Raw genomic sequence first — 25,197 nt, forward strand, 5'->3', positions numbered from 1 at the left:
TTCCAATGTATCATTGTTCGAGGTGAGTGAGCAAATCATTGTACAAGCCAATCACCACCAATGTACCAGCGTGCTTCATCTTCTTGTTCCTCTGTTGAGCAACCATGGGAACATTTTAATGCTTGGTTCTTGCTTTACCTCCAAATACCTCCTTCAAGGGTACATCTTTATAAAAAATTTGATCAGTTTCAATCTTTGATTCATCATAAAAATTAGATGAACTTTCTACATCTTGCATCCTTAACCTTATAAAGGCACTGGGTTTGATAGAAGCCTTCCCAGTTCTAGTCTTCTTGGTTGAGGTGGGAGCCTCAATTTCCTTAGCAATAATAGAGCATGTTATTCTTCTCTCTTCCCAATAGTACTTGTGGTAGTGGGCATTGCAAGTGTAACTGCAGTATCTTAAACCACTTCTTCAAAAGCATCAGGTTCAACATCATTCAAAGAGATATTGGGATTAGGATTTTCTGAGGCATCTATATCTTGCATTGTATCATTTTCAAATTTCTTAAATATAATTTGAAGCTCAAAAATATTTGTGGTAAAGGAAAATGTATCAACATGACTTTCAGATGTAATAGAATATATATTGGTAGCAACACCAACCAAGGTTTCATCAATAGTTGAAAAACAAATTGCCTTATATGGTGACGACTTGGACTAGGGCATCAATATTCTCCTCAGGCATATAAATGTGCTTAGACATAAGTGGATTGCTTAGTAAGTATCAGTTTCAACAACTATTTGCTAAATATTTTTAGAAGGTTGAACCTCTGTAATCCAAATATCCATGGCCTTTGACGAAATTTCTCCCATTGCTTTAGTAGCCATTACAAGGACAGACTTCTCTAAGGAGGTGTAAGGGACGAGAGTAGTAGAGGCTTTGTAGGAAACAACCTCCTCCATTGTGCTCATAATAGTCGCCATTACAACTGCCACTATGTGTATCACCTATTCTTCAGTTGGAGAACCAAAGGATTTGCCTTACGTTGTTTGCTTCTCTTGTTGAGATTTATTGTATTATTCTTGGGAAATGATCTTAACATGAGCCATTGTGAGAATAAAAAAAAAGTTCTTAAGGAAGTCTAAAGCTTTGTAAGAAAGAAATCAATAAAGAAACTATTCTGTAAGGGTTTTCTACTTTAGGGTTACTTGAAGTTATTGTATGAAGTGCTAATAGAACATGGGTATTTATACCCAAAGGAGTAACCAACCTTTTTAATAAATTTCCTTCTAAGATACGGAGAGCGAAGCTCTTGAAAATGTACCCTCAAAAAATAAAAATATTTTTTTCCGAAATTTTGAAATTCTGAAATTAATCAAAATGACATTAAGCATGGGCATTTGGATGCCATCATTCAACTACCGAGTCTTCAAGCTTGACATACTCCAACTGAATTCCTCAATATTTCAAACCTAGCTGAGTCTAATGCCTTCATAAACAAGTTATTCAGTTGACTTTATGTAGGCATAAAATTTAGCTCAACTGTAGCATTCTCAATCAATTCTTGAATTAAATGATACATGCTACCAATGTGTATAGTTTTTGAGTGCATCACCAGATTCTTGGTAATGTTGATAGAACTCATGTTGTTACTGTATAAAGTGTCCAATGGTAATGTCAATCCGAAATCCTCTATCATTTACTTCATCAAACGCAAGTGAACATAATAGCTCTTAGCAATTATGTACTCTACCTTTGCTATTGAAAGTGAAATGGATGATTGTTTCTTTTTGTAATATGACACAATGTTTAATCATAAGTAGAAACATCCAACTAATGTACTCTTATGATCATCAATGTTTCTAGCCCAATCAATATCATAGATACTACGAGCTCAAAACGCTATATTTAGAAACCTAAATTCCCAAATCAATTATTCCATGCACATACTTGACGATCCTTTTGATTACTTTTACATGTCATTCTTTGGGATTTGATTGGTATCTGACATAAACACTGATATTGAAGCCCAAATCTGGTCGACTTGTAGTGAGATATATAACAGACTTCCAATCATGCTTCTGTAAGTGCTATCTACGATGGGCACTCTTGCTACATCTATGCCTATCTTCTTACTTATTGACATGGGAGTTTTGGCTAACTTAGTATTTTTCAGACAAAACTTCTTCACTAAAGTATTAATGTACTTTTCTTGTAAAACATGTAGCATCCTCCAATTGCTTAATCTAGAATATAAGAAAATGTAACAATTCACCCACCATACTCATCTCAAATTCACTATGTATCATCTTCACAAAATTGCCTTTAGCTCCAACTAAAGTAGCATAAAAGATTATGTTATAAACATGAATTTAAATGGGAGTTGTTGTACGTTTGTGTCTTTTAATTAATAATGTCTTTTCAACAAACCCTCTTTAAAACCTATGACCAATTAGAACTAAATATAACCTCTTATACCAAGCTTGAGGGGCTTGTTTAATACCATACAAAGTTTTTCTTAGTTTGAATAATTGGGGTCTTCAAATCCTTTTGGTTGAGTCATATATACCTTATTCAGAAATCCATTGAGAAAGACACTCTTAACATTCATATTATACAACTTGATGTTAAGAAAAATGGTCACAACAAGTAGCATACCGATGTCTTTAAGTCTTGTAACATGTGCAAAAGACTATTCAAAATCTATCCCTTCAACTTGAATGTGTCCCTAAGCTTTATTTTGATGTCTTCTTGTGTTTGTAACAATATGCCTATGTTCATCAATTTTATTCTTGAAAATCCACTTTGTACCAATTAAGTTGCAATAAGTAGGCCTTGGCACAACTTCACAATCTTCATTTGTTTCAAATTATTAAAGCTATTTTTGCATGGCTTGAGTCATATTTGCATCCTTCAAGGCATCTTCAACACATTAAGACTCAATGAGAAGTATAGTAGAAAAGCTTAACCATATCTCGATAGTTTTGCAATGGTTTTCCTCTAGTTCAAACTCTATTATTGATATATCTAATGATGTCAATAACTGAATGATTTGTTTTTAACTTGAAAGAGTGTTGAGGTAGTTCAACATATTTATTTTGATCATCTACAAGATCAACAATTTTAGCTTCATATGTTATAGTAACATGTTTATTAGGAACATTCTCAATGCCAAAAGTAGTTTTCATTTTAGTAGCAATTACGAGTGGCTCTTCAACATCTTCATCTTTTCTGTATTCTCTTGCTCCATCATCATTCACAACCACATTGAAGGAATTTTAACCTTTTGAGTTCTTCTATTGTACACTCAAAAGGCCATTTTATTACGTGACTATCCTAGAAATACCACTTCATTAGTCTTTGAATCGAACTTGCCATGATATTTTGGATCCTTCAAGATGTAGCAGGTATTTTCAAACACATGGAAATACTTGACATTTGACTTCCTCCCTTTCCACATCTCATATGCTATCTTATGAGTCTTTGGTTTGATAAGAACCATGTTGATCACATAGGTTGTAGTTTCCCAAAACCTATTAACAACTTCTTTGCTTTTGAACATCACTCGTGTCATCTCTTGTACAGTGTGGTTCTTGCATTCCACAAATCCATTATGTTGTGGCGTCTTGGTAGTAGATAACTCATGTTTGATCCTTTCTTCAATATAGAAATTGATGAAGTCATTTTTCTTGAATTCACGTCCATGATCACTTTTAATTCTTCTGATCATCCTAATGAGCTGCCATTTACATTCATAAGTATCTTGTGTAGTTTTCTAAGTTCTTCAAATGTGTCAAAATTTTCTCTAAGAAACCTCACCTATGTGTACCTTAAGAAGTCATCTATACACACCAGGACATAGTGTTTTCCTCCAATGCTCTTGACTTGCATAGATCTAATGAAACACATGTGTAACAACTTGAGAGGTGCAGTGGTTTGGATATGTGACAAATTTTGATAATTCTCCTTTTTTTACATCCCTTTCAAGCACCCACTGAAAAATTTAGGTATGGGATCACTCAACTTGGATCAACACTAGGAAACACCACTATTATGTTAAGTCGGAGGTTTTGATACTAATTATTTAAACTAATAGTTGTTAGTTGCTTATAAAACAAAGTGTTTGAATCAAAGTGATGGCTGCAGTGGCCCCTAAAGATGGCTCTCATTACTCACTACAAAACCAAAACAAGTCTTTCAAATATATAAGAGTTTCGTGACTTGCTAACATAGTGATAAATTACAATCAAATACCTTATTAAACAACAACTAAAATATCAAGATATAATATATTAATAAAGACTAGTGTAAAGTAGACTGTTGGAGATATGTCTTCAATGCTATCCCAATCCAGTCTCCACAATGCAATGATATGATTACTTGATCTGATCCAATCCAATCTTTAAGATAAGTTGCTTCAAATAGATTCATCTTTATAGACAAGCTTTCATACTTCCACAACATCAACACCATTCAAAGGCCAAATATTTTGCTACAAATATTGCCAACTTCAAATATGGTAAGTACTAGGATCTATCATAGTGTTAGTTGTAGTGTAATACCTCTCACCTGGTCTGGTCACTGGTCCAAAGCTATAAGATGCTACAGTAATTAACGAAACATTTACATGTAAAACTAAATTCAATAATACCAACTAACATGCAATAGTTACATATATCATGCATAACAAAAAAAGGAGTTTAAGTCAAGCTTATGAAAGCTCTAAAATTGACCTAGAAACAAACAAGATTGAAATTGAAACATTTTCAAAAGATAAAGATAATCATGTAGAATAAGGGTCACAAGGTTATGTGTCCAAGCCTTGTAACTCTTTGAAGCTGTGTGGATCAAATTGAAAAATTTCATTAAAATCCACACAATCTTGTGGTTGGGCCATGTAACAAATTGAGGCTGTGTGAAAATTAAATAACCAAATCTACAGTGCTTACATAGGCGTATAGCCAGCTCATGTGACAAACGAGAATCGTGTGCTCCTAATTCTTCCTATTATCTAGTAGACATAAGGCCGTGTGGTACAAAATATACCATTAAGTGCCCATTTTGTGTCAAGACAAACCAAAGGCTCAAATGGTGCATTTAAGGCCATTTAAACCTATACAAAAACATTCCAAAACATGTCTAAATATTCACCCAACCAATATTCCACAATTGGCACCACAAACATAAAGATCGCATAAAGCTTTACAAGTCATCGACATTATTAAAAAAAACATTCCAATTGCCCACATGCTAATATGCCAATTCCTTTTTGTCTTTCATGTTACCATAATTCAACACGCAAAAATTAACATATTCCATTATGTAGACATATGTACCTTTTTTGTCATGGCTTTTAGAAAATTAAAACAATTTTTGAAAATAAAGTTGAAAAGATCTTTAATTTTAAAATAAGGGCTGATTTGTAAAAAGGTCTAAATTATGAATTTTTAAAAGGCAATTAAACCAAATTTTAATTTTCACCCTTTATATTCACAAAACCCTTGTTAGTCTTCTCTATATTTTTTTTGTCGTCTGTTGCATCTCCCTAGATCTTCTTATTCAATTTTGATTCCCAAACTTAATTTCTTAGATTTCTATCATTCCCAAAGCCATAAATCTCCATAGAATTCCAAGAAGAACACCAAAAAACACCATAGATTTCTCCATTGTCAAGTTTGTCGGTTTTACAGATTTGCGACTAAATCTTTATTTTTCTTCCATCGCAGGTAACCATTCGTCTTCCTATTAGTTTTTAATGTCATCTATTAGTTTTTATGGTGAACTTCAGGATTTTGGATAAAAAAGTGGTTTCAAAGTGTTTTTCAACTATTTTTTACTTGATTATAAGGTTTATAAACTTAATTTATAGTTTTGTTAAATATTGCTAATGTTTTAATGAATTTTTGTGAAAATTGCCATAAACATGTTAAAAATTTCGATACCATGAATTGGGTAGTTTTAAGTAGTTTAAAGGTTGAAAATCAGTCGCAGGTGAATAATTAGATGAATGGAATTAGTTTTAGGAAAAATATTAAGTATAGACCGAAATAATTGAAATTCAAGTTTACTATGTCGAGGGTTTCGATTATAAGAGAATTTAGCTTAGGCTTGTGTTTTGATTGTTTGAAGTGAGTCTTTGGCTGATTGTTAGTTGTGTATATTGTGTGGTTATCATGTGTGAAGCATCAAAACTGTTGGAGCCTTCTATGAGCAAGGCAAAAGGTAAGGAAAGCTAGTTTAAGCTTTCGGCTTTTCGATGAAAGCGTAATTGGTAAGTGTTTGGAATCGTACTTGTAGGCACGATTCATAGTGTTAATTGGGAGCTTAGGGTAGCCTAAACCCCTATGCTAAGTTTTAAGTGTAAGCTTTCCATTGCCCTTGTTTTATTTTGACAAATTATGTGATTATTTGAATAATTGTGGGTTGATTATTATGTGCGATATTGTGATATAAGACATGTGTGTTGAGTATTATGAATTGTGTTGTGGGCATGATATACATGCCAAATGAGAGCGATAATGATATACTAATAGTGCATATATGTAGCAAAAGTGAGCGAAATTTCGGTAAGTATATATGTGTTGAATTGTGGAATGTGATATTATAATGACAAGTAATATGTGAGAATAATTGTATGTGATATATGATGTACTAATTTTAATGCACACATATGTGAATTCGATAAGTATGCATTGTGTACAAGTTGTGATGTAAATTGATGAATACGAATAGAGATGATGTACATTAAATCAATAATTAAAAATGTGTAATTATGGATATTTTGGCCTTGTGATCTCTTAAAACTGTTGGATATAGTTCGCATGCCATAGGATATGTTTGGAGAGATAAGGGAATGTAAGTTAAGCTCCATTGAATGTGACATGTTTGGTGTGTTGGAGAGTGTTAGCTTATGCTTCACTTTTTGGGATATGTTCGACTCTATGAGTCAATTGATGTGTTGGAGATCCATGTATCCAATGTGTGGTAATAGAGCCAACTTTTATGTTTCATAGCCTCAAGTGCCAAATTATAGTTTAAATGTGATCTTTTTTATTGTGATAATACAATGTGAGATGGTTGCATAAACATGTAAATAATATGCTAAATGAGTTGATTTAAGTTTCATGAAAATGTTAGTATGTTATCATGGTAAATTGTGTATGTAATTGTAGGTTGGGTCATTATCATTTAACTTGTGAATGCATGTGAATATATAAGCTAGACTTGTGACTTATTAAAACATGTATACAATTTTTAGTCTTAATGAATTATTATAAAATGAGTTATTTAAATATGACTTGAGTGTAGCCATGCGTGAATATGGTTGTGAACGTGTTGTAGTATGCTCTTGTTTGACCTTTGATATTGTGTATACTTTGTGGTTACTTCGACATTCACTGAGCTTGTTTAAGCTCATCCACTCTTTCTAACCATTGTAGATATTTAGCGTTTGCGATGTGAGCGGTGCGGGGATACCAAGGAAGTGATCCAAGTTAGGCTTTAGTGTTTGCGTAGGTGGTATTAATATTATTCTTTTAATTGTGGGGATAAGACAATGTGGTTAGACTTTGATTGATTATAATTGTGGTCCTTGTGATATTTATAGGTTTAGTTTTCTAGCACTTTTGATGGATGTCATAATTATTTCATTGATATTGTTTTGGTTTGAATATTTGCGATATTGAAGTGCCATGAACTGTATGTATGGCCAATGGATATTGAATAATGTGGTAGAACTATTGCATGATATTGCCATGATGTTTTGAATATTTTGTAGTTTAATTATTCCTAAGAACTAGAGCTTGGACCTTGTTATGTTGATTATTTCTCGGACATGTTTTTGATGTTTTGAACTGTTATTTTTGTCGTTTTGACATTGATTTAAAGAGGTAAATGATGCATGTTGATTAGATATTTGTTGGAATAGATTAGATGCTTAGATGTGTTGTATTTTTGTGGTTTGGAGTAGAGGTATCAATATTCGGGTTTTAAAAATGATACCTCTGTAACACCCCAAACCCGGTCTAAACGTTATGACCGAATCTATAGATGTCACATTGTAACACCCGTTACCCGTATTCGATGCTGGAATAGGGTACTAGGCATTACTAGAAGACATACATTTGCATACGTATTAAACCGAGTTACAAAATTTTATCTAAATTAAAACTTTTAAATTATTAACGTTCTTTTATAATTCTTTACAACATATCCTCGAAATATTATATTCATAACAAATAGGGCCTACGAGACCCGATATTTAAACATGTAATTCAAAGCTTCATTTCCATTTCATTCAATTCACAATTTCTCATGTTCACAATTCAAATCAATTTCTCAATCCAATATATATATTTCAATCATCTAAGAATATAATTCAAGTTACACGAACTTACCAAGCTAAATTGCAGAAATACCAAAATTCGTGGGACGGTTTGATAATTTTCTATTTTCCTCGAATTTCCACTCAATCTTGATATAAATTAATATTTCATTCAATTTATTAATTTAAATAATAAAACAATTCATTTCATGCAATTTGGTCATTTTTTGACATTTTTAAAAATTTACCCTTAAAATATTACTTTTATTCAATTTAGTCCCTAAACCTAAAACATGGAAATTAGCCATTTTTAATGAAAACTCATGCTAGTTGAATAATGATATATTTTCCTCCTCCTCATCCAGCTTCTATTTCTTGAATCTAACTTGATATTCTAGCTCCCCATTGTCTCCTTGTTATTTTTCTCTCTTGGAAGCTATGGAAATTCTATTGATTTCTAAGTGAAAATGGTAAATTTTTGGTGGAAGGACCAAATTGTAAAGAAAGCAAAACTTTCTTTCTTTTCCTCTCTTCTCATGTTGGTTGCATGGAAGAAGATGAAGATTCTTCACCTTTCCTTCCATATATATACTACATAGAATAATAATAAAATATCATTTAAAAATCAAATTAAAATATTAATAAACTAATATTTATTTAATTAATTAATCTAAAATATCACCAACATCATCATTGCCTTCTATATTTCTCTCTCTTCTAATTGACCATTTTGCCCTTCATAATCTTTAAAAATTCCATTCTTGAGTCATCACTTAATTTGGTAAAATTGTGATTTAGTCCCTCAAAATTCTTCACCTTTTCAATTTGGTCCTAATTCATACATTTTTCTTAGTTTCTAGATTATTCCACCCTTAAAATATTTACACTATTGGTCCTTCAAATTTTTTTATTTACACTTTAACCCCTCAAATTTTGAGTATTTATTCTTCGGTAATAAAACTTTTCTCACTTTTGCGATTTAATCCTTTCTTGAATTAATATGTCATAATATAATTCCCAATGTTTCCATAACTCAAAATTTCCCTTTTTATCACTTTATTTCCTTATTTTACTATCAAGGATACCTACTTTCTTACTATAGTAATTTTCAGGATGTTACAAGCTCCATGATTTTTTGATGTGCAGGAAATCAGTATTGTAATTTGGTATCGGTACCTTATCACGAGTATCGATATTCAGGGTAAAATAATTGATACTTTAGTAGAGGTACCGATAATTTTTGAGACTTTGATTTTTAAACAAGAAACAAAATGCTGTTTTGGTACTAATTATCTAATCGGTATCAATACCATTTAAGGGAAATATTGATACCTTTGTTACATTATCGATACTTGCGTGACTTGCTTTGGTATTTTGCTAAATGGATCCTATGCATGTTTAGTTATATTAATAAGGTTATATAATCTACGTTAAGCATGTATTAATGATGATTAGAGTAAGATAGACTTGAAACTCGTGTAAATGTTAAAATGGAAGACATTTCTTTAATAATGAGCTCATTTGTATTGTGCATGTTGTGAGACGGTGGTGTGGCATCGTAATATTCGGGCTTGGCGACCGTGCCAGGTATATGGTGCTAGAAGCTAAATCCAAAAATTACCTTTCAAATGAGTATAAATAGGTAAAAAAACTTATACACAACCATATAGCTATCAAGAACAAGTAGTAAATGCATATCATAACCATTAACATCCAAGATGACACTTATACATATCAAGCCTATATACATGCCACAAAACTGAGTTTCGAACAATTAAAAAGTCTATCAAGATTGAAGCTGGATAGTGTGACCTCTGAAGTGATCCGATTCGTCGACTTTCGTAAAATGTCAATTACAGAAACAAAAAATGAAACAGAGTAAGCATTACAAATGCTTAGTAAGCTCATAGGTATTAAAATAAGTAAACTCACCTCATTTCATAATTAAACGAACCAGGCAACTAATTTAACTAAATTCCTGTCACAACATTTCACATTCACAAGGTGAGTATTTCGTATACAATCGTATAACTATCAATACTTTCAGTACAAATCAATTTAGTATTATTTCATTAGAACTGTAGAACATATACTTCATTTACTCAATAATATAACACAACAATATTCGTACAATCACATCAATTTCCATTTATCATGTAAAATCAGTCAATACATTTTCTTTTAAACTGTTAGCCTAATGTGCTAGATAAATAGATATGGATACGCGAGTAACTACACCGCACCAATAGTCATCGAAGTGGTTAAACAATAGGTATCGAAGTGCTGAGGGGTAGGCAGTGTAGTGCAAATACTGTACAAGCGTGCAACTAAACCTATTGGAATACCAATTTTATCCTATCGTACGTTCATCTAGGCTCAATAAAAGAAACCCGAACTCGAAATAATACAAAATTTTCCCGAAATTCCCATAATCTCTCTCTTAATTATGTTGTTGAATCAATTTCTCTAGTATTGCTAAAAGCCTTATTTATAGCTAAAATTTGTGGCTAATCTGATTAGAAATATCCTAGAGTTACTTGAGTTCGATTGGGAAAATATGACAGAGTTTAACTAGGAGAAAAACTCGGTTAAGTAGGGAACACATCGCCATACATGACGCTGCTATTGGCTCATCGAGACGTCACTTATAACGTCATTGGGACGATGGGTTCTTCTTGTCGGGACATTGTATTTCGCGTGGTTGGGGCATCGGCTCTTCCTCATGACAACGTTGACTCTGTTTCGGACAAAATGTGAGGCACACTCCACAAATTTCCACCTTGACTCGTATTTTCGAAAAGTCTTCTTTGCCTAGCCCTGTTACGGGCATAACTTGATCTTTTTCGGATACTTACCAAGTCTAAATAGTGCTTAAAACTTGGAAACTGGAAGACCTTTTGTCATCATATTGGCTGGATTGTTTTCTATGTCGATTTTGTGAATTTGAACATCTCATTGAGTGATCACCTTTCGAACAAAGTGGTTTTCAATATCTATGTGCTTTGTTCTTTCGTGATGCATAGGATCTTTAGTGAGATGTATGACACTTTGACTATCGCAATATACAATATTCTTGTCATTTTTATCAACCAGCTCCCCCAATAAACCTCTCAACCAAATGACCTCTTTCACAACCTCAGTGATAGCCAAATATTCTGCCTCTGTAGTTGATAATGCCATAATGGCCTAAAGGGTGGCTTTCCAGCTAATTGTACAACTGTTGAAAGTGAATAGATAACTTGTGAGAGGTCTCCTTTTGTTTAAATCTCCTACATAATTCGAGTCTACATAGTCAACTAGTCCTTTTGAATATCTTCCAAATTCCAAACCAATATTGGATATCCCCCACAAATATATAAGAATCCACTTAATAGCCTGCCAGTGTAATTTTCTGGGTTTGGCCACGTATTTACTTACTACACTAACAACATGTGAAATATCGGGATGATTGCAAACAACCGCATACATTAAACTTCCAACTATACTGGAATAAGGAATCGAAAACATGTACCTTTCTTCATCTTCAGTTTCTAGTGATTCTGAAGCCGAAAGTCTGAAGTGTGTAGCTAAGGGAGTACTATTTGGTTTAGAATATTGCATTCCAAACCACTTGAGAGTCCTTTCAATGTTTTCCTTTTATGACCGGTATAGTGTCATGTGTGAATATGATATGCGAATTGTGCAAGTATACAGGTCAGATTAAGTAATAAAGTGATGAGTGAGTATCATTCCCACAAGGATTGAATTGAGGCACAAAAGTGGTCAAATTATTATAATAAAATGCGATTAATGCTATGGTAAATCTATGGCAAGTATGCAGTGGCAATTAAAAGGAATAATGATGTATGCAATATGTGGAATTAATGAATACTTGGAAATGTTATGGTAAAACTAGAATAGAAATGTAATGGCAATTATGAAGATGATTGTATGAATAATACTTAAATGAAAAATAAAAAACTAAGGATGCGATGGAAATGATAATACGACAAGGGATAAGGGATATATGATGTTGATATAGAAGGTTGGAATTATGAAGAATCTACCTTTACTATCAGAAATGCCTCAGCAAAATCGTAATCAATCTACTGCTCAGAAGAGTTCTAAAGTGGTCAGCTTCTTTTGAGAGCAAAAATCTCAAGTTACCTTGCTCGTGTTTATAGGCCTTAATATGGTACTCTTCATTGTTTCCTTCTGTATGAATGCTGCTCTATGTCTAGAGTATACTACAAGTATCTGTTGAGTACTTGATCATATCATTCAATTTCGGTCTAACTAATCCAACCTTTTTAAAATTAAATTAGTTTATGGGCATGTTGCACAGTTTTCTATATATAGGGATTGCACGCATACAATTTAGAAATAAAACAATTGAATAAAACAGTAAATTAATTCAGAACTATGCTTTAACCATTAAAGAAAATAAAAGTTTCATCATGTAATCCCAACCCTATGAGATTTAGCTCAAGGGTTGGCAATTAAAATTCAAAACTAAAATATCATTCAACATCGTTTCAATCAAATCAATTCACGGGGAAATAGTTAAGAAATAATAGAAGAATGATAGGAAGACAACTTTCGCGTGTCCAGTTCACATTCCAGCGGCACAGTGTCCTGTGGTGGCTGAGAGGGACTGCCTTTGTCTTCCTCTTTCCATCTCTACTCAATTGCTACCCTCTAGTTTCACTTATGGATCTCCACTCTTGTTCACTGTTCTTTCTTGTTCTACCCTTTTTGGGTTTCCTCCTTTGGCTTTTTATAGGTTTTTCCCTAGGGTAAATCCAACAACACATGTTTATCTTCTCCTCTTTTTAAATTCCTTTTTCAACAACCCAAGATTATCCTCTCCTCTTTTTAAATTTTTATTTTTCTTCTAGGATAAAAACCAAAATCCCATGATTATCTTCTCCTCTTTTTTAGGTAGATTGTTCTAGTACAAGTACAGTTGGGATGAAACTGGTATGCGTTGAGTGTTGACTCAGTCTTCCTGAAATTGCCATGACATTCGTGTTGGCAAACTGTCCAACTGTTTGTGACGATAAACCTTCATTCCTTTATTTCTTTCTCTGCATCCTGCACCTGCCAAACCACCAAACACAACCCTTTCAGATGCAATTAAAAGTAACAAATAATAATATTTAAGCAAAATCCAAGCTTCGTATGCAATGTTCTAAAAATGCTAAAATAATATCCTAAAATGCAACTAAGTTCACTTTAGTACAAACAATTGACCTAGTCTAAAGACATGAATTATAACTCTTTTCAAGAGTTATCACACTTTCAAACCGGAGTTATTGCTTATCCTCAAGCAAGATATGCATGAATGCATGAATGTAAGAATTGCCATAGCAACATAATCACCTTTGGATTATGAGACCCTTAAGAGAGCAATTTGTACTTCGGTTCTTAGCAATCTTCTATGTCCAAAAATTTGATTAAGTTTCATAAGTTTATTTAGCAAAGGTAGTGTAGAAAATATTGCCCTAAAAGAAAGAAAAATGCTAAGTATTCATGCAATTTTCACTACAGTAAGTACCTTATAATTTACTTAGTTCATCTTTTAACTAACTCAGTTTTCCTTTTTTTTTTTTTGGCCTTATACATACTCAAATACTAACATATCCATTTATTGTGCTTTTTTTTTACTAGGGGATTTAGCTCGTCACATGATTCTTTGACTTGACAATTACAATGGAGCATACACTAAATTGCCGAATACTCAATCATGTCATGATTTGAATACTCATTCATGAAGCTAAGGCTTTTGACTAAAAAGATGGATGGGGCAAACAACTACCTCCTTATCTACTCAGGCCGTTACTACAGTGGAGTGCCCCTAATTTTCTTTATTACAAACTTTTACTCAAACTCACATTTCTAGTTAACAGCACAATGGTCAAACAAAGTGGTGCTGACTTACTTGACAATTCTAAGAATTAGAGTATTTGATGGCATTTTTTTAGTTTTTAAAGAATTTTCTTAAACATTTCCACTTATTCATTATTGAGTATTGCCATGTTACCGAATATAGCTTCAAGAGTCTCTAAGTTTATCAAAAGAAACTTACTATGGATCAATTGTAATCGAAATTAGGATATCCTAATTTTAGGGATCAATTTACAAGCAAACTATCCTAAGCTAACGCCACCTAATCCACAGTCACAACTTTCTAAGTTTATCAAAGAATTAAGCTCCTCATCGAACATCACAGATAAAAATACACTCATCTTAGTCTAAACAATTCACGATAGTCATGCGTGCCATGGAAAAATGAATGACAAATGAACAAAACGTTAAAACATGCTCAACTAACTATTTAATGCAATGCTAAATGCTCAACACACCCCTAAACCTAAGGGATGCATTATCTTCAATGCATGTACATATATGAATCATGAATGCAAGAACATATATATGTACATCATGAGATGTAATTAAGGGAGAAACATTTCCCGAGCTTGGAACTCCCTGGATCCCTCAACTTCGGAGGTAGTTTATTCACCAACATTGCCGTGCACCCTTCTGTGAGAGCAACAGTCTCAAACTCTCCCAATTTGCGCTTCTTTGACAGTATGTCTTTCATAAATTTCACATATTTGGGCATTTGTTCCAAAGCTTCTACTAGTGATATGTTTACTGTGGAGTTCCTTTAAAATATCCAAAAATCTTTTGAACTGGGCCTCTTGTTTATAATTGTAGAATCGTTGAGGAAATGGTAGAGGTGGTAGTCTTTAAGGTTGCTGATAATATTTTGATGTGGCATTTCCACTAGCAAAATGATCTGACTTTTTTACGATAGGTTGTTGTTTTACCTTTTCAATTGCAGTGTGCTTTTCTAATTGCTCTAAATTCTTTTCCTGGTCGAGTTTGGAATTGTCCTCTTCTGCCATGGCATCTTGAACAACTTCATCTAACTGAGTCCCACTTCTAAAGGTGATTGTTTTGCAATGCTCTTTTCCTTGTGATCTTGTATGCTCATTATCACTTGGCAATGCTCCTTGTGGCCTCGAATTTAAAGCGTTCACTATTTGTCCCACTTGATTTCCAAGAGCTCGGAGAGACGAAGCCTGACTCTGAATCATAACATCATTTTTGGCCATATGATCCTTCAACAAAGATTCAGTAGAATTAGATGATGATACCTTACCTTGTTGAGCATTTTGCCTCAGCATATGATGATTATAACTAGGTGGTGCACTGTAGGCATTCTGTCTCGTAGCATTGTTAAAATTTCCCACACCTTGATTATTCCAAGTTTGGATGTTGCTTCCACCCTATATTATAGGTGTTGGACTAGGGATTATTATTCCAATTGAAATTAACCATGTGGCACACAGATGCTGGATTTGATGGGCATTCATCAAACACATGGTCTTCACCACAATAAACACACGATTCCTGAACTACAGCTGGTCTCTTCATTGTTTTAATCATATTAGTTAAAGATGATACCTGGGCAGTTAATGAAGTGATTGCATCAAGTTGCATGGTGTCAGCCGCTCTCCTACCAGTTCCAACTCGCGTGGTAGGGTATTGGTAATCATTGTTAGCAATCCGTTCCAAAATCTTATACGCTTCATTGTAAGATTTATCCAACAAGGTACCATTGGTAGAAGCATTAAATACCATCCTCGTATGTGCATTTAACCCATTATAAAACATCTCTATCTGAGTCTAGTGCAGAAATCCATGCATCAGACATTTTTGAATTAAGTTTTTAAATTATTCCCAAGCTTCATATAATGTTTGATCCTCTAATTGCCGAAAAGATGTGATATCACTCCTTAATTTGATATTCATATTTGGAGGATTATATCATAGAAAAAACTTTTGGCAAATATCATTCCATGATGTCACTTTCCCCAATGGCAAAGCATTCAGCCATGCTCTCACATGATCTCTTAAAGAATATGGAAACATTTTAAGACGCAGGGCGTCTTTAAGAACAACCTATTGCCTTAACAAGTCACAAACGTGTAGAAAAAGTCTTAAAGGCAGTCTTGGATCTTCAGTAGGTAATCCACTAAACTGTCCTACTATTTGCAACATCTGAAATATCAACAGCTTCAGCTCAAATTACTGAGCTTGTATTTGTGACCTGACTATCCCTGATTCAAATCATCCAAAATTGGAACAACATGCTCTCGAATGGGTCTGTCTTGGTCATCTATCACTTGACGAATAGGAGTATTAACATCTTGACCATTTGGATTATCGTTGGGACTGAGATCATTTTCATTTCTAGCCATTTTTCTCAATTCTTTTTGCCTTCTTCACAAAGTTCTCTCGATCTCTGGGCCAAAAGGCTACTCTTTGTTAGTAGGAATGCCTCTTCTCATGCACTAACGACAAACCCGTAAAAATGAAAAACAACCAAGTTAAATAACAAAGTCTAAGTAGTAGGTTCTTTGCCTTTGTCACTCGGATCTTCAGTAGTGTCTAGAGCTAAAAATAAGGTTATTTAAACATATTAGATTACTAATTCATCTAATCTAAACATGCATGCATGAAAAATTAACACTTAACCCTGAACCAAGAAGTTTCCTTCCTTACACACCAGTCTGGCACTTATGCATATAGAATCGAAAACACATAAATAACCTTAAAAATAACCTAGATTCATCAGTAATTACCAAAGAGCTATGAAAAACATATAAGTTAGCTAACTACAATGAATCGAACTTCAGATAGGCTTTTTGGACTCTAATTTTTCAGAAAATGCAAGGAAGATCAAGGAGGAAGATGAACACAAAGAAAACATAAAGGTTTTCGATGAAGGCACAACTATCCTTATATACTTAAGCACGAAGACAAGGTTTAGTGGAAAAAATTAGATAATTCCACTAACACTCTTGGTTCTCAGGATTAAATGCACTTATAAAAAATTAAGTCTTTACACCTACAATAGCTTAGTTCTATTCTAACTAAGTCTTAGTTTAACTAACTAATTTTCCTTATCTAATAATAAAAAAATCCATTTAAGAGTCTGCCAAACCACATATCTTCGCCAAGTTAAGAGTTCGCCAAATGGAGAATAAAAAAAATTCTATACTTAACCAAAACAAAAATTCAGTTACTCATCTCTACACTTAATCCACCAAAACACTCTAAACAATAATCAAATACCGAGACTTCGTCAGGTGGGCTGCTACATGTTGCATGTAAATGTTCTCCTCTAAGTTTCCAGGAAAGAATGTAGTTTTCAGATCTAACTGCTCTAATTTGAGATTGTGTAATGCAATAAGAGCTAACAATGCCCAAATGGACGTATGCTTCACAACAGTAGAGAAAAAATCATGAAAATCAACTCCTTCCACTTGACTATAGCCTTTTGTGACCAACCTTGCCTTATATCTCATGTCAACTCAACCCGATCCTTTATTCATTTTGAACACCCATTTGCAACCAACTATTTTCATTTTGGTGGGTGGTTTAACAAGTTGCCTAGTCTTGTTCTTATTGGGGGACTCCATCTCCTCTTCTATAGTAACAAGCCACTTGCTAGAATCAGATGCCCGAACTACCTTTGAATAACTTGAAGGATCAGCTGAATTGATGCTCTCTGCAGCACTTAGAGCATATGCCACTAGCTTTCCTTCACAGTAATTTTGCAATGGTTTGATCTCTCACCTTTTTCTGTCCCGGGCTAGCTTATAATCTTTAAGTTGAGATGTAGGGGTCTTTGATTGGCATGGAGTGGCTTCAGAAACCTTTTGTTGCATTAAAAAAATGTCATTTTTAAGATTTCCATGTGACATCGCGACATGGCGATTCTCCTCATCAGGATGTCACCCTTGTTCGTCGTGACGTCGCCACCTATTTTTATTTTCGGGTCTACCTTACTTGAAACACTCGACCTTTTTGTGTTGTTTTGACTCGGTGACCCTCTTTTGGATAGAATTATTGATGTTTCATCAAACGTAACATCTCTACCGATGATAATCTTACCTGTTTTTGGGCACTATAACTTGTAACCTTTTATCTTGACCGTAAAACCCATAAAACTACACTTCACAAACCTTGGTTCAAGCTTTCTTTGATTGAATCGAGCATAAGCAGGGCAACCAAATACTCTAAGGTTAGAGTAATTAGAAGGATTACCCTAAAACATCCCTTTAGGAACCTTTCCATCTAATGCTCGATATGGAGACCGGTTTACCAAATAGTTTGTGAGATTAAGTGCTTCGACCCAAAACTCCTTCTCTAAACCTGCATTTGAAAGCATACAGTGAACTTTCTTAAGTATCATTCTATCAGTCCATTTGGAAACATCATTCTGCTGCGGGGTACTAACAACTGTGCAGTTTTTTTCAATTCCTTCCCATTTGCAGAAATCATTAAACTCAGTTGAACAGAAATCGAGACCATTACCCATTATAAACTATTTTATGGACTTCCCAATCTGTTTCTCTATTATGGTTTTCCACTGTTTAAAGATCCCAAAGACTTCATTCTTGTGCTTCAGGAAATAAACCCATACTTTTCTGGAGTAGTCATCAATAAAAGTTAGAAGATATTTGCTGCCTCCTTTGGACACAACTGGAGTTGGACCCCATAAGTCAAAATGAATGTAGTTGAGGGTCTTTTTTTTCCTGTGCATCGAAGCTAACTCGAGTCTGCTTCCCATAAATGTAATGCTCGCAGAAATCTAAGTTTCCAACTCAAGGGCCCGTTAGAAAACCACTTTTCGTCAAAAAGGTGATACCTTTTTCACTCATATGATCGAGTTGCATGTGCCACAACATATTTGATTTAGAATCCATAAAAAGGGAATTTTTTCGTGTCGTCACAATGTTAGGAGAGTCCTCATTGTAACGTGGCGACTATTTCACCTTTACTTCTGTCATTGCTGCTGAACTGGACACCATTTAACCTTGCAGAATGTATAGGCTACCGGCTTTCAGTCCTCTAATCTAAATAAGCGCTCCGTGAGATACTTTTAAGCCATTTGATTCAATGTTGATCTTGCGCCTATTTGAGTTTAGAATACCCAAAGAGATAAGATTCTTATATAAATTAGGCACATGCTTGACATTTGATAAAGTTCTGACTATCCCGTCATGCATCTTAATCTGAATGGTACCAATGCCAGTTATTATACTTGGTGAATTATTTCCCAAAGCACAAATCCACCTTTAATCGAACTGTATGTAGAGAACCAGTCCTTGTTTAGACACATTTGGTTGGAACACCTTAAATCGAAGATCCACTTAGATGTGAACTTAGACCTACTAATCGTTGAAAAATCAAGTTTAGAAAATGTAGCGGGAAATAAGTATAGTGAAAAACTAGAGTTTTAGTTTTTTTTCCAAAAACAAGAATTTGGTTGTGATATAAAAAGTAATAAACACTTAATTCAAATTGTACATTTTTGATTCATTTAGGATGAACACTTCTCCACTATTCTCAATCTCACGTCTACCGAGTGTGGGCTCGCGTCGAATTAGAAAACTTTCCACAAAATTACCAATGGGTTAATTTCATAATTTTTCTAAACTTTAAGGTCAAGTTGTAAATAAGAAAAATATCTCTAGAAATCTTCTGAAATAATTTCTTTGGAGAATTTTCTCTCTACAACTTTATTTTGAATTCAAGTGTGTGAAAAATAATGACCCGTGAAATTCTTTATATAGAGAGAGTTTAGAGAGTTCAATTACGATTAAACTTGATCACTTTAATATTAAATTAATAAAATACTTATCTAGATAAATATTAGATTAAATTTAATATTAAATCTTATTAAATTAATAGAATAGTTGTAACACCCCGCTCGATGTTATCCTAGTTGTTGACTTTTGTGGGCTGATAGTTGGCTAAGTTTAAGCTAAGGTAAGGTTAATTTACGCCCTATCTGCTAGTATTGTATTAATGATGATTGTCGCGCCATGACTGGCTGACTGTTTGTTTAGTTTCGTAAGACTGTAATTTTTGGTTGAAGGATTCACCTTTTAGAGAAGTTTAGGTAACCAATTTTTATGTATTGGTGTGGTAGTTGTGAAAACTCACCAATCAATGGTTTTTCTTGTTAAGTTTTGTGTGACTGACCCTTCTGTTAGTATCCGTCAATGATAAATTGTTGAGTTGTGGACTTGATAGTTTAAATTTTGATCACATGGGTATATTGTTCAGCTTTAGTTGAATTCTTGTTCAGATATAGTTAGAACTTAACCAATGTGAAATGAAAATTATGGTATAATTTTCCTAAAAATGATTATGTTTACCACATGAAGGTGGTGAGTCAGCTTTGCTTGTTAGCCATATGTAAGTTATTTTGATAACTTTGAGCCATAAATATGGATGAGGCATTTGTAATGGGGGTTCTTCCCTCATTTTCTTTTGTTTTTGTTTTTACTCTGGTAACCTATTAAAGGAAGAGTTCTTCGTTGAAGAGGAACCAACCAGGGTTTGAAGTTTAAGAAAAGGGTTGTAAACTGTAGTGAAGGTGCTGTGTAGCCAACTTTGTTAAAGTTATTTAGTGAGTATCTAGGCTATATTAATCTTCTCTGAGTGTCCTTCTATTTTGAATATATTGTTAAATTCTGGTTATTATAGTTTAGAGTTCAGGTCTGACTATTTTTCATGGAACTTTAGAAATTTGTTACATGTAATCATCTGTGTGTGCACGCATGTGTTAGGATATAGATGTGGCTTCCTTGGGGTTTAAGCTTGGTATCTAGATATGATGAACCACTGGTAGGTCATGTTAGTTGCTAACCAAAATGGCAGATGTGTTGAACCATTGGTAAGGCATGGAAGTTGCTAACTAGTTGAGAGAATAAGATAGGCCACTGGCAGGGCATGTTAGTTGCTAATCAGATTGGCTTGAATGATGGGTCATTGGTAGGGTATGATAGTTACTAACCAGATTAATGTGAGTGCTAAGTTTCTGGTAGGGCATGATAGTTGCTAACTAGCTTAGTGATATAGGTGTTGCAATTGGTAGGACATCTTAGTTGTTAATGAAGGCAAAGAGCCCTGAACTCTTAGGAACATGCATGTGTTCGAAATAATAAGAATTGTGATATCTGTTCTAATGTGTGATGATGGGATCTAAGGTTTAACTCAAGGAAGGACGAGAAAGAGAGTAAGAAAATATGATTCTAGAGGTGTTGCATGTTATGTATGATTGCATATAGGAAAGAGACGTTGAATAAGAAGTTTTAAGGACATAGCGTATTTGTTAAGTATTTGTGTTGGTGTATTATATCCATCCTAGTGGAGGTGAGTTCAGAAAGCAAGTAAGAATTAGTTTAATGGTATGTCTGTGATGTAAAGAGTAGTATTGGTAAAGATTGTGTTATATGGGAAAAGTGTTAGTTTTATTAAGATAAATGTTTGTTATGGATGTAAGGAAGAAAGTATATGTCGATACTAGAGTTTGCCAGGAAATGCTATCCGCAATGGTTAGATATCCGCCTATAGTATGAAAGTATTCACCCAAATGTTCTGTATATAGAATATTTATGTAGTAGTTTGTGTATTGTATGGGTGCAGTTGTAGTATTTCACCCGCTTTTGTATTGTCTTGAAAGGACTGAACTTTTCTAATCCTGAACTTACTAAGTTCTTTTGACGTTACTCCTTTCTTTTTCCCCCCTTTTTAGATGGCACTTTGTCATAGAGCTTGTTGAAGGGACTCAGCCAGAAAGAGCGACCTCTATTGTGAGCTTCGTCTACATATCTTTGGGGTGGCATGTAGTTTTGTTTCGTAATTAGATATGTAGAATAATACTTCTTTATTAAACTACTTTTGAAAAGAATATTACCCTTGAGGGATTAGTTAAACTTTTACAAATTTTAGTCTTTGAAGTAATTTCTACTTGTATACACCAAACTATTTTATACGTTATTTTATTGCCAGTGTGGTATATTAAAAGAAAGACTTCCACCGAAAAATGTAAACTCAAAAATGTTTATATTATGGCGTATACCTGTTTGATTACTTGTTCTTTTAAAATTTTATGAGTTAATGCTTCAATTCAATTTGTTATACATTGAAACTAAAATAAAGATCGAACTAAGTGTACGTTTTCTTTGGGTGTAATGCCTTTAGTCCGCTGATGGGATTGGGGTTACATATTTATCTACAAAATAATTATTAAATTTAATTTAATATTAAGATAATCACTTTAATATTAAATTAATAAAATACTATTAAGATAAGTATTAAAGTAAATTTAATAATAGATTTATGAAAATATTATTATTTTTTGGAATAGTTAATCTGAAATCAAATTCTCTGGTAGAGCCCCCGTTAGAGTGTACTTCTTCCACTGCTCAACCAACGAAGAACCACTATCGTCAACCATCCATCGACCATCAGAATGTCATCGTCGACACCGTCGAGTCTGGTGGTGCCATCGCAAGTGCAACACCCACACAACACCCCAAGCCGGTTTGACTATTGGTGGTTTGGTCCAAGCTAGTGACAGCTCGACTAGCTCGGTTCAACCAGTCTCGATTTTTGGTTTATGGGCCCACTTTTCGATCTCAAGTCCAATTTTCAAGTTCAATTACCCATTGGGCCAATTGTTTGACTTGAAGATTAATTTCAAAAAACATCATATTGATTTTAATTAATTTGATTAATTTAATTTTAATTGATCAAAATTAATTTTCTCAAAAATCACTTAGATTTTCCAAATTAATTTTTAAAAAAAATTCTTTAATCAAATTCTCTATTTGAACAATTCTCACGACTGCCTAATTTAATTCCACATCGAATAAATCGACTGAATTAAATTATATCCAAAGTCGTAGAATTTTCTTTTGATTAAAAATGCAGTCCAATTGTTTTTTTTTTTGAGCTAACAGAGGGACCAATCAAACATATACAATTAGGCTTTAGTAATAACAATTATGTTTAGAAGCATCATTTTGATCATTCACAATTACTTAATCATGAAGTCAATCCACAAGAAGTACCATGATTGAAAACTCCTTATTGTTTACTCTTTACGAAAGCAATTCATCCAACTACTTTGTCAAATGGCCTCGTCATGTGTGTGTTACCTTCATATGATATCCTTGAGTCCATTGAGTTAAATCCATTCACTCAATACAATCTTATTTTTTCTCATTGTGACCATTGTGTCTTCTTAATGATTAATATGATCACTACCAACAAATGACTGTTATAAATTGCTCGTTCAAGAACAAGAAACCCATGGCCACGTTCCATATTTATCAATTTACACAATGCCAATAAGAGGATATCATTAACTTTTTAATCTAGCTATGAATTCCATTGTTGCTAGAAAATCCATGTCATACACAAGCCATCTAGCCAACAAACTAGTTATGGGCTCAATCATCTTTAGAGCATAAGGCTTCACTTATATCAAAGCACATGAGTTGCATACACATGGTCAGTGACTAACTCAGGGTTTAGGTAAATCACACCATGAAAGTCACAAATGAATTAATTCACAAACGGATTCAAAATTAATTCATCTTGGGTCTAGTCCAATGTATCATTCTTCCAATGAATATATCTATGTCTCTACTAGTGGAGCCAACTGCTTCGGTAGCCAAGACTAGCCATCTCCCCAATTGGAATTGTACTGAAGTAAGTTGTCTTTGAATAAAATTCTCATTTTGATTCTTTTATAGGTTTACCAACACGTTTAGATTATGTACTGAAGTAAGTTGTCTTTCTTGCAATGTAAACATTCTTACAGTGCCACTTATCATCATTTAAACTTAGACAATCAATGAGCTAATATTCGCTTGTCATAATGTAACACCCCTCACCCAATCCGGTCACCGGACCTGAGCTACGGAGTGCTACAATTAATGTCAGAATAGAACGCATTCAATTCACATTTTTTATTTCAAATAAATATGAAATTACTTCATAAATACACAAATAGCATTCAAATAAAACATTAGTCACACAATGGTAGTCAAATCAATACATAATCATTAAGTATAAGTTTTCTCAAGCCTTAAACGAACTTACGTATGCTCTAATAATAACCTAGAATTTAATTAGGATGAATTTGTAATATTTCCAAAATTACAAATTAATTAAATCATAAATAAATCCTTCAAGTAATCAATCATGTCATAAGCATTCAAATACTATGATATGCAATTAAATTCGAGTCTTATTCGAGATTATGAAAGATCTAAAGTTCACTCAAACACAAATGAGGATCAAATTGAAACATTTTCAAAAGATAAAGCTAATCATGCAAAAAAGAGGTCACAAGACCGTGTACCCAGGCCGTGTAACTCACTATGACTGTGTGAATCAAATTGCAACAATTACATCAAAAGTCACACGGTCGTGTGGCTGGGTCATTTAACAAATTGAAACCGTGTTATCTAAGGGCTTCCTAAGAATACCAATGGCACATGATTGTGTCATCATCCCATGTGTGACACACGGCTATGTGGTTAATCATGTAACACAAAAACATATAATTAGTACTTAAAACCAAACCAAACATTAAGACTTTAAAATACATCTTGACAACTTGAAATATTGTTCAAAACACTCTAAAGCTATGCCAAAACATATCAAATAACATCCAAAAAGTGCCTTACCAATATGCCATATTGGCACCATCACAAATAAGTTATAACATTACCAAACATTCATTCAATTCCCAATAGCATAATCCCTATGATACCTCTACACATATCATCAAAATGTATTAGCCTAGGCTTACCATTACATAAACCAAACTTAACCAGAAGGGCCTCAAACCTTACAACTACCTTTAACACACATATGCCCCAACATTATATCCAAGTATTAACTAATCACAAACTCTTTCTTGATTCAACATTTTAAACATTCCCAAACCAAACACTAACATATCGTTCATATCAGCTAGACATACCATATAAACTTTCAATATCAACCTTCCATAATAACCAATTCATCAACCTTACAATATCATCACTAAACTCAAAAACACATG

This window comes from Gossypium raimondii, chromosome 1 (assembly GCF_025698545.1).
Source record: "Gossypium raimondii isolate GPD5lz chromosome 1, ASM2569854v1, whole genome shotgun sequence".
NCBI classification, from domain to species: domain Eukaryota; kingdom Viridiplantae; phylum Streptophyta; class Magnoliopsida; order Malvales; family Malvaceae; genus Gossypium; species Gossypium raimondii.